The following is a 17,369-nucleotide window of genomic DNA, read 5'->3' as shown; positions in this document are numbered from 1 at the left end:
TTGCGTGCCGGTTGTGACACCTTACCAACACCTATGAATCTGGCTCGCTGGAATATAATCACTAGTCCAGTTTGTACCCTTTGTCACTGTACTCAACCAACAACTAACCATATTTTAACTGGTTGTTCCATTGCACTTGATCAAGGCAGATACACTTGGCGTCATGACTCTGTTCTGCAGGTTCTTGTTCGCAACATTAAGAAAGATTTACCACCATGTTATAAGATTTATGCAGATCTTCCTGGCCACCAGGCAAGTGTTAGTCCCCCAAGTACCATTCCACCTCATATTACATCTACCTTAAGCAGACCTGACCTTGTGGTAGTTTCCACAGATTCCATCACATTATTAGAACTCTGTAGTTACTAATACTGAACATCACCTTTTAGCTGCAAGGAACCGTAAAGAAGATCGCTATGGTTCATTACTGACTGACCTTCAACAGGCTGGATTTTCAGTTAATCTTGTGACAATTGAGGTTGGCTGTTTGGGCCATTTCATGCCACAGACTGTCTCTAAACTAAGCGATGTATGCCATCTACCGAAGAATACTATTCGTTGTATTCTTCAGCAAGCAGCTCATGTTGCAATCTCCTGTTCATATAGGATCTTTAATTCCCGTGCTTCCACTACTTGGGATGTAGTTGATCTGTTTACCTGTTGAGAAGCCATGTATAATTGTTTAGTTTTGTATGTAGTTTTTTTTTTTTGGTCTTGCCAGGGCTCCATACTTTTTAGTAATAACTTGGTAACCCTGAGACTGGACTCCTGACCCCTTGTAATTATTTGTTCATGTAATTGTCAATTATTATGACGTTTATCTCTCTCTCGATATTCACCATTCCAGAGGGACGGGAGGGTGTAGATCTACTGTTAGTTGATAGCTGACGGCTCCAGGCGCCGGAGAGGCGTGGCACTCCCAGTTCGCTTCAAACACAGCAATTCATAACAACGTTGAAACCGGGTCATTACTGCTGACCCGGATGACCCACTGACCCGGATGTGACCCGGATTGACCTAGATTAATTAAAGCCGAGACGTGTTTCGGCCAGTCTCGAGCGAGCGAACGAGTTTATAAGTTTCCACGTCGTCAAACGAACAATTTCGTTTCTCACGTGATCCAATCCCGATCAGACCCGGATAAATTGTAAACCGGGTCAGACCGGGATGACCCGGAGAAAATGTGACCCAGATGATCCGGATGACCCGACCCGATTTCAACGCTGATTCATAATCTAATAAATTAATTAGGGCATGCGCTTTGCTAATAATTCTCCTAATTTTATTTCGCCAATAGTGATATTTTGTTTCATTCGCCAAATTTTTCCCCCTCTAAAGTTTCCCTCCGTACGGTATAGCCTAAACATTTCGACGGGTGGGGATTTGCTAATTTCGCGATTTTGGGGGTTACCAGTGAAAATGTTATCCTTGAAATATTTGTGTAATACATTTAGGGAGTGCTTACAAATCGCAACATTGCAAATATTGCCCTCGAGCGGCGCATCTCTGCTTACGCGCCTCTAATTACTAATATCCAGCGACTGTTTTACTATATTCAGCGTCGGCGAAGCAGGAAATGCGGGGAAATGCTAGCAATGGTACGTCCTATCTTAGAGTATGGATCAACTGTCTGGTCTCCATACACTAACAGTAGCATCTACAAGTTAGAAATGGTCCAACGAAGAGCTGCAAGGTTTATTACAAACAATTATTCACCCTGGGCTAGTGTAACTGAGATACTAGATCACCTGAATCTGCTAACTTTTGAACAGCGACGGAACAATTTGAAGCTAGTTATGATGTATAAAATGGTGCATAGACAAGTTCACATCGATAATGGAACCTATTTAATCCCAACAGCAAGCCAAACACGAGGTCACGATCAACGATTTTTGCAGCCACACTCCAGAATTGATTCTTACCTTTACTCTTACGGAGTGGCTATTCGCACGGTCACGTACTAATAGCTTCGTGCTATTCGCACGGCAGTCACTCTTATTACCCCTCTACAATAAAATTATGGAATAACCTATCTAGCAGTACTGTGGAATCACCTACCTTAAGCACATTTAAACAATGTATTAATTATAGCTAAGTACAATCACTACTTAATTTAATCTGTTGTACTATATACTCCATATGGAGGTTTCTGTACAGTAAACAAATAATAATAAAATGTAATTCAGAGTGGTCTAGTTCTTGTAATTTTGGACGTGACAGGGCGGAGGAACATTGCACAATAGGTACATGATGTTTATTGAACATAGTTATGCACCTATCAATGTCACGCCCCACCTACCCCAGGTCGGACAGCAGGCGGGGATTTGTCACCCAAGCTCGTCCCCAGGGTAGGGGCATTTGCAACACGAATATCCGTACTTTTCCATAGTTCCCGGGATAATTAGTAGGGGATTCGTAAAGCCCCAGGGGTGGGGAATTTGCATTCTCGCATTTGCAAATCCCCAGCAATCCCCACGTCTGCCCGACCTGGGGTAGGTGGGGCTTGACATTGATAGATACATTACATAGATACTGTAGTCGTAGATTATATACCCCGGCACAGGGGTATAGATCTATGCTGTAGTCGTGCTTACATGCGAAAACCGAGGCGCAAACTGTTATTTAGTTCAACCTCCTCCCTCAAACCATAGATATTATATACAACCTTTACATTACTCGAGAAGCTAAAGCTTTAAAGAACAAAAGAAACCGATTGTGGAAAAGATATACCAGATCACAATCTACGGCTGATCATGTTGCTTACACTCAAGCTCGTAATGCCTTGCGTACTCTTACACGCAACTTACGTAAACAGTTTGAGAGACAGATTGCTAACAATGTTAAGGAAAATCCAAAAGCATTTTGGAATTATGCAAGAAATAGAATGAAGACACGACCAGCTTTAGGAAATATTGAAGGAATTGATGGCAAACTTTATACCTCAGATATAGATAAATCCAATGCACTTAACAATTTCTTTTCCAGCGTTTTTACAAATGAGGACCCAAGTACAGCACCAACCTTTAATATAGACAAAAGTGATGATGTCTCATTATCCAGTATTACCATAGATCCATCTATTGTGTTTGAAAAATTGGCTTCTCTTAAAACTGGTAAGGCACCTGGACCAGATGGATGGCCAGCGGAGGTTTTCAAACAGTGTGCAGATCAGTTATGTGTCCCTCTGTCTATCCTTTTTAACAAATCTTTAGAAAGTAGTGTACTACCAGATGATTGGAAAATTGGTTACATAACACCTATATACAAGAAGGGTAACAAGACTAAAGTAGATAATTATCGTCCTGTTTGTCTAACGTCTATTGTCATTAAAATATTTGAATCTATTATAAATGATACTCTGTCCAATTACCTGTCCGACAATAACTTACTCTCACCTAATCAGCATGGGTTTGTTCCTAGAAGATCATGTTGTACTCAACTACTACATGCTTTAAATGATTGGACCTTATCACTCGATGAACGCCTCTCTACTGATGTAGTTTATTTTGATTTCTCAAAAGCATTTGACAGCGTCCCACATACTAGACTTTTATTGAAACTTCAAGCATATGGAATTAATGGTCAACTTTTGAGCTGGTTCAAAAGTTTTCTTACGGGTCGACGTCAATGTGTTAAAATTAATGGTGTCTTGTCATCTTGGGTACAGGTTTCCAGCGGTGTCCCACAAGGTTCAATACTTGGTCCGTTATTGTTTTCTCTATGTGTTAACGAACTGCCGTCACTTGTCTCCAGTCAGTTACTGATGTTTGCAGATGATATAAAGCTCTATCGTACCATCCGTTCTTCTGAAGACTGCCTTGTACTGCAAAATGACATAAATATCTTGCTTGACTGGTCAAAAGGTTGGTTATTATCTTTTAATATTTTAAAATGCAAGGTCTTACATATTGGCAATGCTCCATACACCGGCAATTATACTATAGCAGGAATCCAGCTGGAGCTATTGGACAACATTCGAGATCTTGGCATACAAATTGACTCAAAATTAAAATTTCACATTCACACAGATATGGTAGTTTAAAAGGCCTACCGGATTCTAGGTCTCATCTGTAAATCATTTGAGTGTAAGGACTCTGATGTCATGGTAAAACTATATAAAACACTTGTCCGCCCAATTGTTGAATATAACAATGTCATATGGGGACCTTCTTACACACTTGACAATCAAAAACTTGAAAGAATACAGCGTAAAGCAACCAGAATGATTCCATCAATCAACCATTTATCATACTACGACAGATTAAGACATCTAAACATACCATCTTTACAACACCGTAGACGAAGGGGTGATTTGATATATTTGTACCAAATTCTCAAAGGCAGTTATGATATAGAAAATCATTTATTTACCCCATCCACTTCTACTGTAACAAGAGGTCACACAAGGAAATTATTCAAACATCACACTAATTCGTATACAAGATCTAATTTTTATAGTAACAGAGTAATCAATGACTGGAATTCATTACCCCAATCTATTGTTGATTCTCCCTCTGTCAATGATTTTAAAACACTGCTGGACAGACACTACAGTAATTGCTTATTTGATTTTGTATAGTAATTAGAATAGCTAAGTACATAATAATTATTAATTTTGTTTATGGATGTACAGGCATAAGCCTTTATCCTTAAAATACAAATACAAATATACTACGGGTACGTAGTATATACCATCTATGCTCAAACTATTTAGGCTGTACAGCATGCATACCTAACTCTTTAACATTTATTATGATTATGATTATGATTAAATACGGGTAAAGGCACAGCCTGCATACCCGATCAATGCAGTAATTATACAAAAATAACTCTTGAATCAATTAAATGACTTATACAAAAATAAATCTTGAATCAATTAAATGACTATCTAATAATGATTTAAAAGTGTTAATCGAAGAACTATTTACAACATATATAATTAGGCAAACTATTCCAATTGTTGGTAATTCTATTGATAAAGTAATTAGATCTACACAATAGTCTTGAGTGTTCCTTAAACAATTTGAATTGATGCCCCCTGGTAATAGATCTTGAGTACGGATATATATCAGTAAAATCGGTGGTGAAATAATTGTTAAGAATTTTGAAAAGAAATATTAGATCACCTTTCAATCGTCTATAATGAAAAGATGGCAAATCTAGTTGTGTCAACCTCTCTGAGTAAGATTTGTCTTGAAGTTGTGGGATGAGACGAGTAGCCCTTCATTGTATCTTCTCTACCTTTCTGTTGTCTAGAATGTAATGAGGCCCCCAAATGGGATTATTGTATTCCAAGATAGGTCGAACCAATGTATTGAACAAACGAGTTAGCATGGTAGAGTCAAGGTATTCAAATGATTTCTTAATCAAACCAAGTACTCGGTTAGCTTTGGTAGTAGCTTGAGTGGTGTGATGGCGGAATTTAAGCTGATCGTCAAAAACAATACCGAGGTCGCTGTGCGTTGCATCGATGTCAATAATTATTCCGTTGAGACAGTAAGGACCATAGTGGTGAGCTGGGCCGAAGTGAAGGTGTTTGCACTTGGAAATATTAAAATTCAAAAGCCACTGTTGTGACCATATTTGAAGTAAGTCTAAGTCACTCTGTAACACAGTATAGTCTTCTCTATTTCTAATGACTCGAAAGATTTTTGTATCATCAGCAAACAATAGCACCGGACTTGATACAATAGATGGTATCTCATTTACAAACATTGTGAATAGTAGGGGACCCAACACAGAACCCTGGGGGACCTCATTAGTAACTGGGATGGTGGAAGATTTATGGCCATTAAGTACAACTTGTTGCACTCTGTTAGATAAAAAGCTTTCAATCCATTTTAGCACATTTCCATGAATACCAAACGATGTTAACTTTTGCAATAAACGTTGGTGTGGAACAGTATCGAAGGCTTTTTGGAAATCTAAGTAGATTACGTCAATAGAATAGCCCTCATCAAGATGATGAGTTAAATAATCCAGCATCAGAAGCAATTGAGTGGAACACGATCTTCCTGGTATAAAGCCAAATTGATAGGGAGACAGTAAGTTGTTTGTAGATAGGTGGTTCATTATGATTTTTGACAATGGATTCCATTAACTTGCTGAAAATAGAAGTGAGGCTGACTGGTCTATAATTGCAGGCCAGATTCCGTGCACCTTTTTTGTGAATAGGTGTTACATTGGCACACTTCCAATCTGAAGGTAAAGTGCCACTATTTAGCGATTTATTAAATAGGATAGATAATGATACAGAAATAAATTCACTTACAGATTTGATAATAGTTATAGGCCATCCGTCTGGTTCAGAGGATTTATTACTTTGTAGAGCTATTAGCTTGCTGAAAACAGTTGCAGGAGTGATTTCAATGGAGTCGTCAAGGAGAGGGGAACTAGTTGAATCAACTGTTGGAATACTTGCGGTGTCCTCGCAGGTAAATACACTAGAAAAATATTTGTTAAAGTGAGTAGCCATTTCAGTATCGGAATGTATTGCAGAACCATCAGAGGAGACCAACTCGGTAACACCTGGGCGTACTTTTGTCCTTGAGTTAACATATTGCCAGAATGCTTTAGGCCTAGATCTGACACCTTGATTATGATTATGATTATGATTATATACTGGGTCGAGACAGCACAGCTGATAATTGACCCAGGTAATTACAGATAAAAAAAAAATTTAACATATACATGCATACATAAAGTTATTTATTGTGTGATGACAAGGTGGTTGGTAAAAATTTCTGTGGATTGCTCTTCAATAAAGTTGTTAGGTAAAGTGTTCCATTCTCTTAAAGTATTCGGAAAGAAGCTTTTCTGATACGATACAGTGGAACTGACTGGGATTATAAATCGATGTTGATGGAGCTGTCTAGTTGGATACTGAGTTGGTAAGAAATAAGATGGTAGCTGTATGGAAGGAGTAAGCTGATGAACGATTTTGTGAAATTGGCTTAACCTATTAATGTGTCTTCTCTCTTGTAGGGTTGGCCATTCAAGGAAGTTCAACATATCTGTCACACTACTGTACCAACTAAAATCAGAAAGGACCCATCTTGCAGCACGTCGTTGGATTTTTTCTATGTCATATATTAAGTATTCATGATAAAGGTCCCAGACACAAGCTGCATACTGCAACAATGGTCTTATGATGGTAATGTAGGCATTTTGCTTGACATTACTACTACATTTACTTAAGTTGCGCCGAAGAAAATTTAAGGATCTGTTTGCTTTAATGCACATAGCTTGAATATGATGCGACCATTGCATGCTTTCATGAAAAATAAGTCCCAGGTATTGATGTTGTTCTGTTAATTGAAGAGTTTCGTCATTTAAATTATAGTCATAATTAATGGGAGATGTTGATCTTTTACACCTTAATACTACACATTTGTCAATGTTCAATTGCATCTGCCACTTTTTAGTCCAGTTAAGAATGATACTGAGGTCTCTTTGAAGGCACAGTGAATCTTCTAAGGAATCAATTATCCTATACATAACGCAATCATCAGCAAATAGCCGAACAGTTGAAGAAATATTTTCATCAATGTCATTAATGTACAACGAAAACATGAGAGGTCCCAATACGGTTCCTTGTGGAACTCCAGACTTTACGGGTAGTTTACTTGACACATGATTTTCTAGAGTTACTTGTTGGTTTCTTTTAGTCAGCCATTGCTCTATCCATTTAACAAGGTTACCAGTAATTCCATAGTGCTTTAGTTTGTTTAATAGCCGTCTATGTGGCACTTCATCAAAGGCTTTGCAAAAATCTAAAAAGATCAGATCTACTTGCTTCTTTTTGTCCATAGCTTTAAGAATACCATCGGTTAGTAGCAGTATAGCTGGCTTTCACAGGAATGAGAAGGCCTGAAACCGTGTTGATGCTTATTAATGATGTTATTGTTGTTGAGATGTTCCATTATGAAATGAAATACAATATGCTCCATTACTTTACAACATGTAGATGTAAGAGAAATAGGCCTATAGTTGGATGCCAGGTTTCTGTTACAATTCTTGTGGATCGGTACAATGTTAGCAGATAGCCAGTCTGTAGGAAGTGTCTGATTTTTAAGGCTTTGAGTGAAAATTACCTGTAGTACTGGAGCAATGATTGAGCTACAGAGTTTTAGTACAAAGTTAGGGATACAGTCAGGTCCAGGAGATTTATTAGTAGACAGATTGTTTAAAACGTTTTCAATTCCTTCAGTAGAAAAACTAAGACTTTCAATTAGTGGAAAAGTGGTTTCTAAGTTTGAGAATGAAGAATTTTCATCTGTAAAGAAAGTAAAAAATTGGTTGTTCACTGTTTCAGCTTTCTCTTGTGGAGAGGTAATGTATTGCCCATCAATTTCTAAGGATGTTATGCTGGAGAAGTCTTTCCGCTGATGTTTAATCAGTGACCAAAATCTTTTACAATTATTAGTATGATAATCATCAAATAGATGTGTAAAATAATTATGATAGGCATCTTTCATTAAGTTATTAACCTTGTTTCTCACATGCCTATATGCAGACCAATCTGATCCTACTTGTGTGTGTTTAACATGAACATATAATTTGTTTCGGAGTCTCATTTTTTGCTTGATAAACTGATTTAGCCAAGGAACATCTTTATGAGGCTTAATTACTTTAGTGGGTACAAATTTCTTGATGATATCAATAATATTAGTTTTAAAGAGATGCCAATTATCTTGGATAGTTTGACGGTATGGATCGTGTTCAAAGAATTTTTCACAAAATTCATGCATTTCTGATATAATTCCATCTTTGTCAGCTTTGTGAAATTGAAATATTTTTCTTCTTTGTATTTTGTGCTTTTCTAAACTAGTGAGCACTTCAAAGCTCACAGCATCATGATCTGACATACCTGGAATTGTATCTATTTTATTTATTATATTAGGTTGGGATACAAACACAAGATCTAATGTGTGATTTTCTCTAGTACATTCGTAGACTTGCTGTTCAAGTCCAAATTCATTTACTATATCTAGAAACATACTATTTACTTCTCTACCATACACTGGGTTTGCTCTAATTTGTCCAATGCCGTCTTTCCATATTATGCTTGGTAGGTTGAAATCTCCAGCTAGGATTAGATTGTTAACGTTGGTTACCATACTTAGGGCTGTTTTGAGATCTTCCATAGGATTAACATTATTGTCAGGTGGTCTATAAAATGAGCAGATACTTATGGGTTCTCCATGTACTGGGGAAACTTTTGCCCAGATCATTTCTGTGTTAGTAGTCATTGACACATTAAGGAAAGGAATACTTTGAGATATTGCCAGAAACACTCCTCCACCTCCACAACATCGATCCTTTCTAATGATGGAATAACTTTGTGGGAACACTTCACTACTCGTATATGTTTCATCTAAGTGAGTTTCACAACCTATAATAATGTCAGGCTTATGTTCATCAACCATGGCCTTCAATACAGCTCTCTTTCCTAAACTTCTTAAGCTACAACAATTTAAGCTGATTACTTTTAGAGAAGTTAAACAGGGTGGGTCATCTGAGGGAGTACAGTGATTTTCATAATCAAAGGGGTTTCGGATTATTTTCCTGATTAGATATGTGCTCAACATTGTTATCAAAGTCAAGGGTATGGGGGATCCGTGCAGGGAGGGGAGCTAAAACTGCCCCTTACGCTGCACAATCTTGCCGTTTTTTATCTGGTATCGGTTTCCGTCTTTGTTTAGTTCTTTCACGTCAAGCAGCAACTTCTTGTTCAGTTCCTGTTCCCTAGGTGTCATATCAGGTGAAATAAATATGTTCTTGGTTTCTTGTTCTCTACGCAACTTGAATGTGTTCCTTAGTACATTAGCCTTCTCAGATTCAGTGGAAACAGTGATTCTTAGTAACCTTGGTCTATCTCCACGTTTCCCAAGCCTGATTGCATTAGTTATAGAGGGAGTCACTTCCACATGTTTTTGAAGTAAGTCATTGATTTGTTTGATGTCTTCCTTCTTACGTGTGGCACCATCTTCAGAAGATGGCTCCTTCAAGTTGTGCACAATAAGGTTTAGTCATCTTTTAGACTTCTCTTTTTCCTCATTAAGGTATGATGAAACAATTGTTGTGATGTGATCATTTGGTGGTGAGGTCACAGAGCTTGGAGGAGCAGGAATTGGTTGAGAACTTATGCTACTAGCTGTAGCAGAAGCATAGCTTATATTTGCATTTGTTGACTTTTTAGTCTCGAGAGTTTTAACTCGTTGTTCTAGGGAGGAAATGATAGATTTCATGTTGTCTACTACTGATTCATAACTGGCTAGTCGACAGTGCATGAGGACAATGATATGATTTCTCTGACTTAGCAAGGGATTGAAACAGAGACTTTGACAGACCTGCACATTGGCGATGCAGCCAAGAATTACAATTACCCTCACAAAAGATAGCATCATAACCATCCACTTCTTTGGTATTCTCAATAATGATATCAGTACAAATTGGACAAATATACTCCTCACCTTGTTTCCTTTTCTTAGGAACGTCTTTACTTTGACTATTCACTTTATCTGGTGACTCGGTTGGCTGTCTCCCTCGTTTTACAGCTCCATTATTCATGCTTAGCGGACGCAATTCTGATTAATGCCCACTATGACTAAAGACAAACAGAGACAAATGCACGTACTGCAATAACAAACAACTGGCCTTTGGTGGTACCGTTAAAAATGCCACGGTACAACAGTTGGAGAGCTTAGAAGTCGATTTGACGAGTTGAGAATGAAGAGCAAATTTTGCACAAACCATCGATCACGTGCGCGAATATGACCTTGAGCCAGGTTCTTTTCGTAGTCTTTTCTAAGGTTACAAGTCAAGCTTCTAAGCTGATTATTTACTGATTTAAAGTTTGCAAGGTCTATGAGAGAGCGAGTCGAGAGGTACTTTTTCCAAAGATAATTCTTTTTCCTTTTCAAACTAAACACTTCAGAGTTACTGTATAGGCTTTTCTTCACTTTGGGCTTGTAAGTAGGAACGCAATTGTCAAGAGCATCCTGAAAGATCGACCTAAATTGCAACCAAGCATCGCTCATATCAAGGGGGTCCAATAAGGATACCCAGTCAACATCACCAAGAGTTTGCTTCATTAGATCGATATTTGCCGCTCTTGTATTATATTTCAAGTTGTTAGTCTTCTTCGGCTCCAAATAGCACAAAAGATCAAATTGTATACAAATGTGGTCGCTATTACCCAAGGGTGGAAGATGCAACAAGTTTGTAACCATATTCTCTTCATTTGTAAATACTAGATCGAGTAGGCTTGGAGAATCACCCTGTCTAATTCTTGTGGGCTTGTTGACATGCTGAAACAAGAATAAATCATCTACTGAGTCAAGAAAAGGTACTATATGAGAATTAGTAGTTGAACCTGAAAGGTCTGACCAGGTAACTTCTTTAAAGTTGAAGTCACCACATACTAATAAGTGAGAATAGTTATCGAGTTTGCTAAATAAATTACAAAGAGATGAAACACTAGTACTGAGATCACCCGTAGGACTACGATACAGACAGCCGACCAACAGTGAATCAGATCCACAAAGTTGAATTCTAGCCCATACTTGATCTTCAAGATCAGGTGAGTGAAAAAATACTTGATGAGCCTGCAGCTTCTCAGAGACAAATATTCCAACTCCGCGTATGTGAGAGGTGACAGGGGTATATGTGTCTGGATCAAAGTTAACGTAAAGAGAATATCCAGGAAGTGCCAGTAGAGCTGAGCTAACAGTAGAATTTGGAGATTTAGGAAGCAATTCGGTAATAATAATTATGTCAGGGGGGTGGCTACCTGTAATTTGAGCTGAAAGAAGATCACGCTTATTTAAAAACTGATCAGCATTTGTATACAAAGTTCTTAACATTGTATTACTTATCATAACTGAAGAACCAGCAAGACTTCTGTCAGGAACAATTAGTAGCCTGCTGAGTGTTGGTGGTTTCAGCAATTATATTTACACGGGGTTGTCTCTGTGAAATAATGCCATTACGAATTATCAAATTAGTTTCTCCATTGGCCTTCCTTTGTTTTAACTCGTCAACAACCTTTTTGTGCTTAGCACGTTCAAGTCTTGTTCTATCAGGGACAAGTATACTTTGTTGTACTGTTCGTGTCGCTTCAGAAAGTGAGAATGAGAGAGCATGAAAGTCTTGTCGTCAACATCTTCAACAGTCAATAGTAATGGTCTGTGTTTATTAGGGATCTTTGGTCCCAAACGAATAGCCTTGGTTACATCCAAATCCAATTTGAAAACTGTGTCACTTAGGGCCTTAAATGATTGAATATCAACGTTTCGGTCAGTGGACTCCGGGAAATTGTATGCGACAATGTTATTTTTCCTTCGATCTCTATCTGCCATCTCATCAATAATGTCTAGAGCATTACTAGATGGACCAGCTCCTTGAGTGATGGATTGAGCTGGAGCACCAGTGTCCATGTTAACAGCAGACTCAACAAATTTGGAGGATATAGATTGCACCGAGTTGTGTAGTGTTTGTTGTTTGATAGTCAAATCAGCAATTTTCTCACTAAGGTCAGTCAGAGTCTTAGATACACAATTCTGTTCCGTTGTTGTGCTGGTTTCAGAGCTGTCAGCCAGAAGGAAAAGTGCTTTACTAATTGAACCGAACATAAGCTGCTTGGAGCGCGTTTCACACTTATTAAACTTGCAATAGTACATAACATTTTCAACAGTGGATGTTAATTGAGTAAGCAGTTTATATTCGTCTTTACTTAAACCTTCGCAAGATGCGTGCAGCCACGAACAGCACAAATCACATTGAACAGCTTCACTTTTTAAAGTACATTTCTTGCTGCAATGACGGCAAACATCTACGCTCTTACTGGAATCGTCAGGGAATCTTCTGGTCTCTTTCGCTTGGATGGATTGTTTTCCAGCGATGCCATCAGCTTCGGAGTCTACTTTCAGTTCCAATTGTTGCCAACTGAGGGTGACCAGCAGCTGCGAATATACGCGAACGAAACAACTGTACGTACTGAAAGCAAACAAACCTTCCTTTGTACCGTTATCTACGTACTTTTCACCACGGTACCACAGCTTATTTAGGTTGGAGGTGATGAGAGAGAAGTAGGTCATACAGCCTTAGCGCGTCATTTTTTTTATTTTATTTATTTATGAAACTATATATTATTATGTCGGATGTAGTTTCGTACACTTGAGCAACAGGGAGCAACGTTTATACATCGTACTGATTTATTATGATTTACGAAGTGTATATTTAGCCGGTACCGATTTGCAAACACTAACGGCTATTGTGCCGGCATTGTAATTGGTACGCGTCCAATGTGCCCCGAGCATTCGACTTTAGGGCACGCGTCTAGTAGGTTGCCCCGAGCATTCAACTTTAGGACACGCGTCTAGTAGGTTGCCCCGAGCATTCAACTTTAGGACACGCGTCTAGTAGGTTGCCCCGAGCATTCAACTTTAGGGCACGCGTCTAGTAGGTTGCCCCGAGCATTCAACTTTAGGGGATGCGAAAAGCAGTTCCTTAGCGTTAGGGGTAGGCTAGGGTTCAGCTTTGGTTTCTTCTTCACTCTTGTTATATATAGAAGTCACTTCAGTCGGATGTTTATAACGTAGAAACTAAAGAATATGACTAGCTGCAGCACCGGTGGTATAATCGTTACAAACATTGCTTATGAGTACGGATGCCCGGGTTCGAACCCTCGCTTATAGGCAACTTTTTTTTTCGCTTTCTTAGGTTTTTTGTACAAGTTTTTTTTAATGCACGTAACATTCTAAGTATACCCTCCACTGCCGGCAAAATAGCTGGCAAAACAGTGTAACCGGTGCCGGCTCTATATAACCTGCCTATGATTTAACCACAAGATTATTAAATTGTTTGTATAGTACTAATTAGTTCACTAATAGCCATGACTGTGCATAGTGGCGACTTTATGGCGTGTAGCGAGTAGACATAGCCGTTGATATAATCTAATCAAAAACAACCAAACTGTAAAAAAAGGTGCGGCCTCCAAAAAGGCCATGGTGAAAAAGATGTGAAATCCAAGGTGGTGGCCAAGAAATGGTTGTGATGGTAGGTTAATGGTTAAATTTTAATAACGACATTTCAGGTGAATTTGGTGCCAAGACCAAGCGGCACAAAATTCACCTATTTATTATTTTATTTTTAGCTTTATAGTGCAATGTTACAGGTGTACATGGTTGTACAACAATAAAAGTAAGTTTGTATACAATTGCACTAAAGGTAATCTGGTAAGTACCAGATCCCATAACTTAAATTAAGTACTTATCATTACTTATATAATTACCTGAATTGTTGTCATTAAAATTTAACCATTAACTTACCATCACAGCCATTTCTTGGCCGCCACCTTGGATTTCACATCTTTTTTCACCATGGCCTTTATGGGGGCCGCACCTTTTTTACAGCTTGGCTGTTTTTGATTAGATATCACTTCTTTTTGTATTTGTACAAGTATAAGAAAAAAATGGGAATTTTAAATTAGATTAGGGACAATGTATAATGCTGCAATAAAAAGTACTGAAACAAGTTGAATCGGAGTAGTACTATTATTATTATTATTATTGTTAATTAGCAAAGCCCACTAGGGGCAACACGCTAATGAGCATTACAATCACACATTATATTATATTACTTACATCGTTCTTAAATGTTTCAAGATCTATTGTGTCGATGTTAGGAATTTGAAGGGAGTTCCATTGAATAATTGTTCGAGGGAGGAAGGAGTATTTGTACACATCAACTCTTGTTTGCAATTGAGTTAGCTTGAGACGATGTTGAGCACGGGTGGAGGACACTGGAATTGGTGACGGTAAGCAATGATCAGGTATTGCTAGTAAGTTCCTGACAATCTTGAATAGGAAGGTGAGTCCAGCAATTGTTCTAGTACGTAATGTCCAAATACTGTAAAACAATAAGAAGTGAATATCCCTACTGTGCATTGAGTGTAGCACAGTAGGGATATTCACTTCTTATTGTTTTACAGTATTTGGACATTACGTACTACTCCGATCCAGCTTGTTTCAGTACTTTTTATTGCAGCATTATACATTGTCCCTAATCTAATTTAAAATTCCTAAGTTTTTCTTATACTTGTTTGTGAAGGTTTTTTGCAAGCTCGTGACCACTAAATATCTGAGTTACTCACAGCACTATTATACTAGATTTATGACTCATACAATAACAACTGATCAGTGGGCGTGGCTCTACATAAGCCTGCAGACAATAATGGACGTGGATTCGTGCATATCTACATGGGCGTGGCTACCATATGTCTACAGACAATAATTTACATAAGTGGGCGTGGATTCGTGCATACCTACACACTGATGAATGGACGTGGCTACCATGTCTACAGACTGTAATTTACGTAAGTAGGCGTGGCTCACGAAAAAAGCAGAGCTACGCAATGACGTGTGGTAACACATCCACATTTAATTTAGCACGTAGGGTCAGACCCGAATAATATGTAAAGCAGGACCTGGATGACCCGACTCGGTTCAGTTAACATTAATTGTTACTAATTAAACTATATTTATTGACTTACACATTGCTATATAGTTCGCCGTGAGTTGCTCTCTCTGATCGATATCAACAGCGAGTCTGACGTACGCGTGTGTTTTTGGTACAACCGGCGACCATATCAGACAATTCAGTGTATTTTAATGTCATTCAGCTGCAGTATGAAAATGTACTGTTTGTTCAATTAGAATTTTAAAAATAAAACTTATTCTACAAAAACCTGTTAATTTTAGCAACTTTTATATGCTCACCTGTATAGCACATATATCATATAGGGGGTGGGTGGGTGGGAGGGTGCGGAGGGGAGGGGTGGTGTGCCGCCCACGCACAAGAAGTGGTTGACAGTGAAAAAAACAGTATAAGTATCATACAACTGTTTAAATACATACGTTCTTTGATATTGTATATGCATTAGTTTGCCAGTGATAGGTATAAACGGCGAAAAGAATGTAATGAATTGTCCGCCCACGCCCAATTTGCGCCTTCGTTAAAATGGCCTTGCTCAAAGACGATTAAATGTCTATGACAGTTTTCTGTATAAATACTTTGGTTTGTTTATCATGCTGTAATATTGTGCTGCTGTGTTATGCTATAATAATATTAATGCTTATATTATTTAATGATGTTTGTTTCTATTACTTTAGTGCACGGTGGGAGGTGGAAGCGTCCATGATGACGATTGGGCAATGTGCAAATAAGGTGAGTGTATGCTTTGTAAAAAGAAGCCCACGTAGCTGTGCAGGGCTCATCTTCTGTACAGCTCATCTTCTGTACAGATCAGCTTCTGTATAGTCTTTCATTATTTTATTTTTCCCGAGGGGTAGCCAACTCCCACGCAAAACACAGAAATGGTGTACCAGAGGGATTGCCAATGCCCACGCAAAGCACCCAAATGGTGTGTACGAGACTCCCAATCTTTATGTACTTTTAAAAGCATTTAGTGAGATTGCTAACTAGTAACTACCTGTACAGTTGTTGATCTACATCTTGTTCTAGTTATTCATGATCGATCATTGTCTACTTTCTCCATTATTTTTACATGATTTTGGATTTAGGATTTGGTTTCTAATATATTTGTGTATTTCTGATTGGATTTCTCACATAGCATACAAGAGTCCCAAGGCATTGGCTACCCCTCGCTTTTTACCAAAAGCCAGTTCATCTCTAGTTGACAAAGATAGTGTGACCATCTAATTATGATATTATTTCAATCTAAATTAAATTCTTGATCACAGATACACATTTCCCTTGTTGCTATATGTGGCGCACCACAAAATTAACCAATGTAAACAACCATTACCATACCTTGTAGTGTTTTATTTTTATGTGAATATGCATTGAAGTGTGTGTGTAGTGTGTGTATGTGTGTGTGTGTGTGTGTGTGTGTGTGTGTGTGTGTGTGTAGTGTGTGTGTGAGTGTGTGTAGTGTGTAGTGTGTGTGTGTGTGTGTAGTGTGTGTGAGTGTGTTTGTGTAGTGTGTGTGTGTGTGTGTGTGTGTGTGTGTGTAGTGTGTGTGAGTGTGTGTGTAGTGTGTGTGTAGTGTGTAGTGTGTGTGTGTGTGTGTGTGTGTGTGTGTGTGTAGTGTGTGTGTGTATAGTATGTGCATGATAAAGATTTTTTAAATTCACTAATTTAAATGTGACTGTTTTTTCCACAGGTTTATATGTTGGAGAACTGCATGCAAACAACTAACTTGAAATTTTTATAATGACCATTTTTTAAAAATATTTATTTGATTACATGTACAAAATACAAAGATGTATCACGTGATCAAAACCGTTATTAGCATGATGTACAAGGACTATTGACCATTGAAAAGTTGATGAATTAAACATTCA

The sequence above is a fragment of the Dysidea avara genome, chromosome 3 (assembly GCF_963678975.1).
Source record: "Dysidea avara chromosome 3, odDysAvar1.4, whole genome shotgun sequence".
Lineage (NCBI taxonomy): Eukaryota > Metazoa > Porifera > Demospongiae > Dictyoceratida > Dysideidae > Dysidea > Dysidea avara.
This window is presented reverse-complemented; position numbering follows the sequence as displayed.